This window comes from Ciconia boyciana, chromosome 1 (genome assembly GCF_034638445.1).
Source record: "Ciconia boyciana chromosome 1, ASM3463844v1, whole genome shotgun sequence".
Classification (NCBI taxonomy): domain Eukaryota; kingdom Metazoa; phylum Chordata; class Aves; order Ciconiiformes; family Ciconiidae; genus Ciconia; species Ciconia boyciana.
The window spans coordinates 172,636,611-172,647,389 of NC_132934.1; the positions used below are offsets into that span (position 1 = coordinate 172,636,611).

At 40.0% G+C, this 10,779-nt stretch overlaps 1 long non-coding RNA gene across 1 annotated transcript; it reads left to right on the forward strand.

Annotated features, from left to right (window-relative positions):
* The first annotated feature begins 3,380 nt into the window (after nucleotides 1-3,380).
* On the forward strand, nucleotides 3,381-10,033 carry LOC140648293 (uncharacterized). The gene is made up of 3 exons (XR_012041164.1): nucleotides 3,381-3,629; nucleotides 5,845-5,984; nucleotides 9,756-10,033. It is a non-coding gene; the product is annotated as an uncharacterized lncRNA (long non-coding RNA).
* The last annotated feature ends 746 nt before the right edge of the window (nucleotides 10,034-10,779 follow it).

Genomic DNA, 10,779 nt, shown 5'->3' on the forward strand with positions numbered 1-10,779 from the left:
GATTTACCCACAGCATCTTTCTGTCCTTCCACAATGAGAGCAACCATCAGTTTGCAACATTCAGGCAAGACAGGGCTAACTTCTCCATGTCTGACCAAGAGAATCTCTAATCTGAAGTAATTAAAAAGGAGCCTTGTTCTGAGCAGCTTATTGTATGTTACATTGAGCGTGAGGGCTGCCGCCATCAGAAGTCCACAAATCGAGTAGGACACCTAGGGGGTTGCACGGGTCATGCACCTTGGAAGATGCTCCTCTGCCTCTATTAAAAAGTTTCTGACTGCAGCAAGAAGATCAGGCCATTATTTGCTTTATCTGAGCAAAGAGATTTTTCTAAATACCTGTGGAAATTCTTGGGGAATTTCCCAGAACCTGCTCAAAGCCATGGAGAGTAATGGCAAAACTCCTATGGAGTTCAACAGAAGTAGTGCTTGGAAAGAAAAAAGCATGTGGCCCTTCTGGCTGCTTCACATCAAATTCCTATCAATTTTGTCTTATGTCTTCAGCCACAGCAGGAGAGCTAGACGAGGTCTGGCAGAAAAGTCTCTGCAGTAAATTTCCTCTGCCAAGCACTGCCTCTGTGAAATTCGACAAGTCACATCACTTGGCTGTCTGCTAATTCCCCTCTACTCCTCCTCTGCTGAGCACAGAGCAGCTATTCCTGCCACTTTCGCTTGCTACGTTTGCTTAGATATCCTTTCTTTAGAGCACAAGCTATTTTTGCTTTGTGTTCATGTGCTCAGATTGTTAGATACAGTAGTTTCTAGAGTGGAGATAGGTGTCTGAACTGAACAACTCTCCAGACTACACTGACTCCATCTAGTGCCACTGGAGACATGTTAAGGAGTTCCAGATGCCCTGTTGGTCTGACAGCTGTCAGATAGGACCTACAAGAGATCCCTACCCTTCTTGAGTAGCAGCTGGAGATCAACCGGGATGCCCTATGGCATTTAAAATGACAGTAGTTGCCTGTGTGTGGACAACTGCATCTAATTTGAGATAATTACTGACTACAATGGAGTGAAACGTGGCTTGCATGCTGAGAGCTACATGCAGATTTAAATTTAGATGCCTGAGTCTTGACCCAAATCTCACTGTTGGTCTACCTTCAACAGTCTAGGATTGATGTGGTACTGTGGAACATCAAGGGCCTCCAGTAGGTCTGGTGTCATACCTGCCAGCTTCATGCAGAAGTCTTGGACATCATTGGATGATCTCAAAAGTCATATGATAATTAAGTGTGGGAAATGGAATATACTTTTTTGTGACATACTCTGGACTTGAAATGTCAGCTGTAGCATGCTGAGAAGCTCATTCCCTCAAGTTCTAGAACACTTGTTAGCCAAGATTCACTGTCAATTTTCATTGCTGTACATTTAGACTGTTGATGCAGCCCTATATGCACAATGGAAATATTGTCCAATCACTCTCTAAGGAAGACTACAATGGGCTATTAGAGTACCTTCTCTTTTAAATGGGATTTTTACAGTAACCATATTATTTCCTGTAAATTACCTGCAGAGTCAAATGTCTTTAGGAAGCACACTACTAAAAGTCAGGGTTAATGATTCCCTAGTTTAACATAGTTCTTATCAACAACTGAAGACAAAAACACTGACAAAAATGTATTTTCCTCACAGGTTAAAAGATTATTTCCTGAATTATATTAACTTTGAAAATCAATATAAGTCACCATGCCTGCTGGCGGTTTGTGGATAAAATAAAATGTTAACTTTTCGTCTTGGGCTCTAAGAGTATTTTTGAGCAAATATCTGTGTGAAGTCACTAAAACATTTGGATACAAAGAGAAGAACACACATGCAGACCTCTTGCCCTTACTCACAAACATGTGAAATAGCCCTGCTCAATGCTTCAGTTCAATCTGCTTAAATATGTTACAAGTTCTGCTGAGCTGTGGCATGGACCTTCTACTCTCTACCATTGCCCTAAATGCCGCTTTTGACCCACAATTGTTTAAAAAAATCTAGTTATGGTACAGTACCCGCATTTTCTTAACACCCCTCCAAGTGCTCCTTTTCTTTGCAGTCAGGCCACATTACTGAGAACATATAAGAATAAGCATGGTCTATGGGGAAGAACAACAAGAAAAGGTAAGGCAAACAATGCAAGAAAGATTTGAGAAATGTGTCAGATTGCAAGAATTAAGCTTTGGGATGGGTAAGGAAGGCTCTGGAAGAAAATCATAAAAGACGTGAAAAAGAAGCAAAAGAACAGAAATGTAACAGCACTCCCTAAAGGAGGCAAATTGGAAAAAAAAATGTTTTGGAGGAAATGTAAAGAGAAACAGTGAAGAGGCATGACTGCAAAGGACAGAGAAGATGCAGAAGGGATCAAAAAAATTCCTCTGAGGGGAGTGTCAGTAGAGAGAAGGATGAAGAAGAAAAAATGCATTTATATGAAACACTGCTCCTTATTTGAGTAAATAGAGCCGATTATTGCTTTTCATACACAAAAACTGTTTGTCAGCATTCTGGGCATGATTTTTAAAATTTGTTCCCTCAAAACATGAGACATGAGTGAAAGCTGTATGTAAACGGCATAGGTATTTGTATCAAATCATGTTGTCTGGCATTATAATGAAATCTGACTGACTTAAAGTATAGTTTCCAAAAACAATTGTTACTTTAACTTTAAGATAAACCAAACAACTATTTGAAACTTCTGGTTAAAACCCCAGCAAAATTATCAGTAAGAAACAGCACAGTAAGTTTAATTGAAATAGGTTTTCTAGGAACTCAGTTAAATGGAAATAACTTTGACATTTCATTAGGGTTAATGTTTTGATTTTTTTTTTTTTTAATCTTTTCCTTCCAAAAGTTATGCAGCTTACTACTCTCTTCCTAGCTTACAGAAATAGTGACCTTTAAATGGCTACCATCCCATATGTTTTCTATTACATTACAGAAGAAACTGCTGTTCACCTCCTTTCTTGGAAGGGAGGAAATATGTACAAGGCGGAAGGAACTGCTGTCTAATGGACTATCAATTTTCTCTAAAATATAGATGGGATAGATGGATAGTGAATGGATAAATAGACAGACTTGGCACCATCACATGACTCCAGGAGCTGAATTCTTAACTTCTGCACCCTTTTCAGACCACAGCCCGGTTAACCTAACATTAGTTTTGGTTTCATTAGGAGGATACCACAGAAACTTGTTTTTAGGTATCACGGAGATAATGTTTAAGTAACCCACTTAAGCAAAAGATATGCAAAGCTTGAGGACTTTAAGATTACATGGATGTAGAAGAACAATAGGTATAAAACACTATTTCCACCTTCATTCTTTAAGATCATAAACGGTGATTAAAGGGATTAAGAAGAAGCCATAGTATCTGTGTGTGGGATAAGGGGAGAAGTGGCAAATTTCTGGCAGAAATCTAGACCTTCAGACTACTCAATATGTGAGGAAGAGTTTTCTCAGCATGAGCCTTTTGTTAGCCAGTACTTCAGGGCATTATCCAAATTCCTGGCCTCGGTTTTGGCTCGTGTGTAACATTGCTGCGCCCCTGGAGGTGAGACATGTCAGGAGACAAGAGCCAGGACTACAAACGCACCGTGTGTCTTGCAGCCTTCAAAGGACCCCGAGTGTCCGTCACTAAGCCTGAAGGTAAGAAATTTAACATTTAACATTTTAACTTTTAACATACTTAAAATTACCAATAAATGCATTAAATGTCTTAGGTATATGGCCAATTTTAACATGCTTTAGCCTGGCATTTAAACATCTAAGACTAACCATTATGATCCAGAATGTGTAAGATTGTCAAGTTGTCTAGCTGCCACAGATTTTAATATGTTTTTCTAAGCGCTCTGCTGATCCGAATGTTATAAGAAGATGGTTGTAGAATCAGAGATCCCACACTGAGCAATGGAAAGACAGTGCACACACGAAACCAAACACAGCACAAATACTGATGCAACACATGTAGGTGGATGCAGTGGACATACCCCATTGCTGAATCATTAATGGCTCTGTCCTAGTGCATGGGGATGAGTATGACACTGCTGTTGTTTCTTTTCATATGTATTTTTATGCCAGGGCCAGTTTTTCTAAATATTAATTGGAAAAATATGTGGTTTGAATGAATATGGAGAAATCAGATTTGTTTTTCACATGGTATAGTACAAAGACTTCACATATATATGTGCATCAGAGTTAACCAGCTCTAATGATTTTTTAATACATCTGTAACATTCTTAATAGCAAAATGAAGCCTCAAACTCACTCCTTTGTAGGAAGGAAATCAGTTGAGAACCTGTTCCTAGTGTAAGCCTGGTGTACTAATTGTGAATCATTTTGAGAAGCTGTTCATTGACAGCTTCATGCTGGGAAGTCTAAATGACTCTGTCCCACTTTCCTCAGAGGGAGAGAGTCATTTGTGTAGGTCTTTCTACAGCTGGAATCCCAGCCTCCACAAAACAAGATGTGCTAAGTAAGGCAGCAGCATTTAGGAGCCTAATGAATGTGCATACGCAAGTATGAAGACACACTTGTAAGCTGGTACTGGTAAGGAAGAGTACATTATTCGATGTATCCTCTTTGAAAAAAAATCAATAAAATTCATATACAGTATGCTCATTGTAAAACGACATGTGCTGCATTTAATACTCACCGACGTGACACTTAACAAACAGTCTTGAACTGAGCTCTATTTGCATTTGATTTCTGTCACAGCTTGACAAAAAAGTCTGTTGCTTTCATCTGCTTTTTCTTTTTAACACTTCTAACCAAAGATGCATAGGTGTACCTTACAGGCAGAATAAAAAGCAAAGTGCCCTCTAAAGGGGTCTCAAACCCTTTTCCATACATGTTTATAATGTACCCCAATGTTCAATCACTTTCCCAGCCCAGCAGACATAATAAAAGATGATTTTAAGAGCTATTGAATATTTTGTGACTTTTCATAAAATATACATGGATAAAAGGGCAGGAAATACAGAATTGTCCCAATCTTGAATGAGGGAACAGTCTTTTAGTAGAAGTCCTTGCTCACATGAGATTGCAGTGGGGGCAAGAAAGGATCATACAACTGGAACAGAAGAAAATCTAAAAGACCGACAGAGCCAGGCCATATCAGGAGATTTGAGATAACCTGAACTCATACTGTGACCAGTCCCACACATCTCAGACATCAAAATAGTAAGTTTTCCCATATAGTGATGCCTTTTACAGATCTGCAGCAGATCCACAATTCATCGGGTGAGGGGGTGCACTTCTAATAGACTCTAACATGTCTGTAGAAGTAAGATCAAAGGTTTGACCGTTAGGTTTTGTGATTTATTTTTAAGTTATGGATGTTTCCATAATTCTGGTGACTTAGAAAAATGTGAAATGCTTAATAGCACCTGCATTAATTTCTTTCATGCCAAGATGCAGTCACGATAGTAGTATAATTGCATGAAAACTAAATATGAGCAAGCAATGACTGGTTCAAACGCTGGCAAACTTTAGACAGCCACTTCCTTTCGTTTGAGACTGCTGGAGCTGGTGCTGCTGCAGAGCTTTGATTCCTGCTGGTTTAACCCACCTCCTGGGCATTCCTCCATGTGCTGGCTTGTCAGAGCTCAGGCAAAACTACCCAGGGATTGCCAGGATTTGACACTGGATCAAAAATACCGCCTGTGTTCCATAAGTTGAGCTTAAGTGCCTCAACACAAAAAATACCTGAAAGGCAATGCCTAACTTTTCTACGCAGGTAAATTGATACAACATGGGAACCCAGTTTATGCAGGAGCTTAATCTTTGCCTGCTTAGCTTCCAGAGATGCCATCACATTGGTTGAAGTGCATGTCCTGATCCCTTTCATTGTTTTGCAGAGTAGGAGCCCTGCCATTTCCTCAGGACGTGAACCCTTGAGGTGGTCTCCGAGGACTCAGAAAATGTACTGATCACATTTAATTCAGCTCCAAGCACACTTCAAGAACACTTTAATTGAAAGCTCAGCCAAAAGATGAGTGAGAGGTAACAGCCATGCCCTTCCTGTGACAACCCTGTTACTATGGCAGTTACTCAGAAAGTGAAGTCCTGACCTCCAGATACTGTTCACTTTGATGGGGTTTCCATTCATAGCTCCTAATGCCCAGAAAACCACACCCATCAGGCTAACAGTGCATGCTGGAGATGTCCAAAAAACTGCCCTCTCCTCTGGACTCCATCATTGGGGCTGCTCAAACCGCCAGTCTCTCTGGTTAGGCAGGCCATCATTTCCTCCTTCTTTTCCAAATATCTTTCCTTGAGACCTGGAAATGTCAAAGAAGTGATTGACTGCAGCCCTGAGTCAAATGGTAAATTCCAAGACAGAAATGGATTTCCAGAATAACTGAGAGGGGGGATACAGGACATATTAGAGAAAGGGAAGTTGTGAGTTCGAATCCTTTGTGGCAGCTCTGGGAACTGCCAATCTCTGAATTAGCTTCCTGCACAAGCATGATAATCTGTCAGTGATTAAGAAAATTTAAAAAGAGAGAGAGAGAGAAGAATTGGTCTTTTCTCCCTGGAAAAGAGAAGGCTCTAGGGGAACTTACTCACAGTATTTCAGTACTTAAAGGGTGGCTACAAAGAGGATGGAGGCTCTCTCTTCACAATGAGCCACATGGAGAAGGCAAGGGGCAATGCATGCAAATTGCATGGGCAGAGGTTTCTTCTCGACATAAGAAAGAAATGTTTTACAATGAGAAAAATCAATCACTGGAACAACCTCCCCGGGGATGTGGTAGAGTCTCCATCACTGAAGGTTTTCAAGATGCAATGGGACAGGGTGCTAGATAATCTCATCTAGGCTCCCTTTCCCATTAAGACGATCTTTGGAGGTCCCTTCCAACCTGGGCTGTTCTGTGATACTGTGATTGTTTAGGTCTACTGTGGACATATTCTGAACATGTCCACTGGATTTAGTTATCTGGCTCCTGATCTGGGTCATAATTGACAGGAACTGGGATTTTTCTTTCTGAATAGTAGCATGGTAGCAGTCAGAAGATAAAGAGACTCTGGGAAGACAGGGAAAATGGTCAGTAGAAAAGTAAGGAATCTTGAAAGTCAGGTGGCAGCTGGGATTTTTGGACTGCAAATTTGACCTTGAGTCCTTCTTTGAATGAGGTTTTGCCCATCTGAGATACATATTTACCTTAAAATACCTTCCCCCTAGCCCCCCAATTAAAATCTCTTAAACAGTATATGGTTGGCACTTCTTAGGCCCAGTTCCTAGTGTTGCCAGTGGAAATGTTGCCAGAATAGAGACTGCAGAGTCAGTCTGCTAATTTGAAGACATAGAAAAGAGTATTAATTTTAACAGAAACCTGTTCCATTTGGTCACAGAAAATGGGACTCCATATGTACAGTAACTGAATTATTAAGGGGACAGATTATTTGCCTGAGGACATATTTATTTGGCCTAGAAAAAAAATCTGTGCATTGTGCTGCAGTAAATGAGTTCTGGCTAATATAAAGGTACATGCCACACTTTCCCCATGCTTTCTTTCTAGCTTGCATTTTGATGTTTATTGCTCTACACATAAGTGTTCAGAAAGAAGACACATGCTGTAGAGATTCACGAAAACACTTGGAAGACTTTTGCTGCCCAGTTTATCCCATCAGAGAATGGGGCTCATGTTTGATGTGCCTCCTGGGCTCTGGTTCACCCATAAATCGATGAGTTTAAACATGTGGCTGTACCAGCTGGGGACAGTGGGGCTGGCCATGGACATTAAGCTGGGCACAGATTTTAATTCATTGCAGAATTAAGCCCACAGCTATCAGATGAGTGCTGCAAATTCCACATCTTTCTGAATCCACATATTTTATCTTGCAAACATTCATATATAAAATCACCTTTTACAGCCCGTGTTAATTTCAAATTCTGATTATCAAAAGCAGAAGAATGCCCCTGTAATTTATGTAATATTTATTTAAACCATTAAAAGAGAATCTGCTAACAGTGAGAAGTGCTAACAGATATTGCTACTCAAGGGTTTTTAGCAGAAATGAAGCCTTCTTCATAATAGAGTTATGTAAGACATTCAGAATCTGTAATTTACTGGGTTTCATTTTTAAATTGTGCTGCTTCTTTTATGTACAGATGTAGCAATTTGCTGATCCCACTTGAAATGTATTTTTGTTGTAAGGTTTCAGTGATAAAACATTTGTCTGTTTCTTAATTAGATTTAAGAATTGTCTTATTCTGTGAGTTTTCTCTATAGCAGGAAGGTAATTTCCATCCAGCCTGTTTCTGTCTTTGTTTCCCTCAGTTTAGCCTGAGTTTCCAAAGACAATGTTAATATATTTATATTAATTTTATTTTATTTATCCATCCCCTTGCAAAAAAAAGGAAGAAAGAATTAAAGAATGAAAAAGCTGCAAATGTAAAGACCATACTGAACACTTATTTTCTAGAAACTTTGCCTGCACTGGTAACTTAGTAGAGTGTTGCAATTAGATTAAATTATATGAAGAGATATATACAAGTTTAGAACAATAATATGTTTTCTTAAAGGACCTAAACCAATTAGCATGCACAAAAGGTAACCTGTCTGGGGGACCTGAATACATCTAGGTCATCTTTGGGAATACACACTACACAAATATCACCTGCAAATTCACATTTTGTGCAAATATAATCATTTTTAGATGGAGAGAACTTGAGTGTATTCTATTGACATTTTGCTATTTATCTCTCTAGTTGCTTGTGGCTAAACGAGGTAAGCTGTTATGTATATATATGTATGTGTATATATATGTATGCACACACACACACTCCCCCACACACACCAATGCATGCATGCATTTATGGGTACGTAGAATGAGATATATCACTGATTCAGACTGGTGTGCGGATCCAACACCACCATGCTGTGAGTGCTCTCCAGCTCCCAGCTGGTGTTCACTCCTGCTGTGCCCTGACCATATGTCAGGGTAGTATCAAGGCATGCACTCTCTTTTCCTCTTCTCCTACCCCTCCATGCCTCAGTTTCTGCAGGAGGGGCCCACTGTGGTCTCCAACACACCTCCCTCTTTCTGGATGGTGGGGGCTCAGAGCCTGTGTGATGCTGGAGCTGGATGTCAGATGTAGACACAGGGATACAGGGGTTGTATCTGTGCTGTTAAACAGAAGAGGGCCCAGGAGCAAGTTCAAGGCCAGGACCCCTGCCACTGCTTAGTTTTAGTTTACTCCCTGTCCCTCCCGATACTCCTAAGGATCAAGACCATAAGCCAATCTGATGCCACTTTGTCCCAAATCCAAGGATCAGTGCCTAGCCTGCTCTTATTCAGCAGTGCAGACGTGGCAGGGAGACCTCACAGGTCTGCAAACAGGCAGGGTGGCAGGAGGTCAGAGAGCCAGAAGTCATGGTATTCACAGGACCTAGTGAGCCACAGATGGGGGCACACAGGAGCATCTTGGAAGTAGGTGCAATTAGCTTTTGAGAGATCTGGGAAAGGCATAAGCTCATGAAGAAGGGATTATAGTGTAAAGGAAGCAGAAGGGAAGAGGAGGTCAGGAACATGCTACTGGCATCATGGTTTGAGGAGAGTAGGATGTGGAAGGGGAAGAGAGAAAGGTGACAGCCTTGATCACAGGAACATTTGAAGTTAAAGGAACTTGAAATTTTGAGCATCAAGAGTTTGGCTACTCCTTGTCTATAGCAGCAATGCATATTTATTAGAAAAGAGAATTTTCAAAAGGGTTAATGCATATGAAAAATTCTGCTGATGCAACCTAAGAATTGTTTCTAATAACAGGGCTAGAAGTGGCTGGAATAAATATAGTGTGTTGGATATCCAGTCTGAAAAGTGGACAACATGATGAAAGAAGTTCAGTCAACAAGCCAGCCGAGGAAAGAGTGCCAGAATCCAGAACAAGAGCTCTTATGGCCAGCCTCCAGCCCCATACATCTGTAATTAACCAGCTGCCTTGTAGCCTTAAAATATAAACTGAAAGCTCTACTTCCTGATGCAATGCATCTGATTTTTTTCTTCCTTTATACATCCTTCTTGTCAGAAGCAAACAAAATTACTATAACTGCCAGCTCATAACTGGGCAGCAGAACTAACCTTCTCCTCCCTGCTGACAGACTGATATTAATAAAACAGCTTGATTGATAAAATGAGAGACTTCTATGGATATCTTCTTTTTGAAAAGGGATTTTGATAAAAAAAAAGTTAAGTTTGTTCTGGTTCCGCTCTTACTGAAATTGTTTTTTGGATTTTTTTTCATTCTTTTTTTCTCTCATATTCTAATCAATAGCTTTCCAATGTTAGCATGGATTTTCCAGTTTGCTTGCAATGTGGTTAAACAGGTTGGGGTTTCTGCAGTTGAAATAGGATTCTTCAGTGTTTTTAATTGTATGTTGCCAAGCTCACAAAAAAAATTTGTCTTTTTGCTGATGAATTCAAAATAAAAAATCTTACACAGAAAGGTGATTTTAAAAATATATTTAGAGAAAGGTGTTATTTGAATAAATCCTTAAATCCAGAAGGGTTTGAATGAAATCATGACCCATTGATCTCAGCGGTCTTGGAAGATTTCAGTGGGCCAATGTTTAATTTTGGTATTTAAAACCAAAACCAAACTGCTAAATAGTCTAGGACAAATACATAATAGTTCACTACAACCTAGGCACCTGATCAATAGCTCTGCTTTGAGTAAGACTGGAATAGGTGCCTCTTCCCTTCCAGCCTAAATTTTCTTTGAGTCTATGAGTTTATCTACATATTTGACTCTTCTCCTTTAAACGTAAAAGACTGAGCAAGTTAAGTGGTGGCA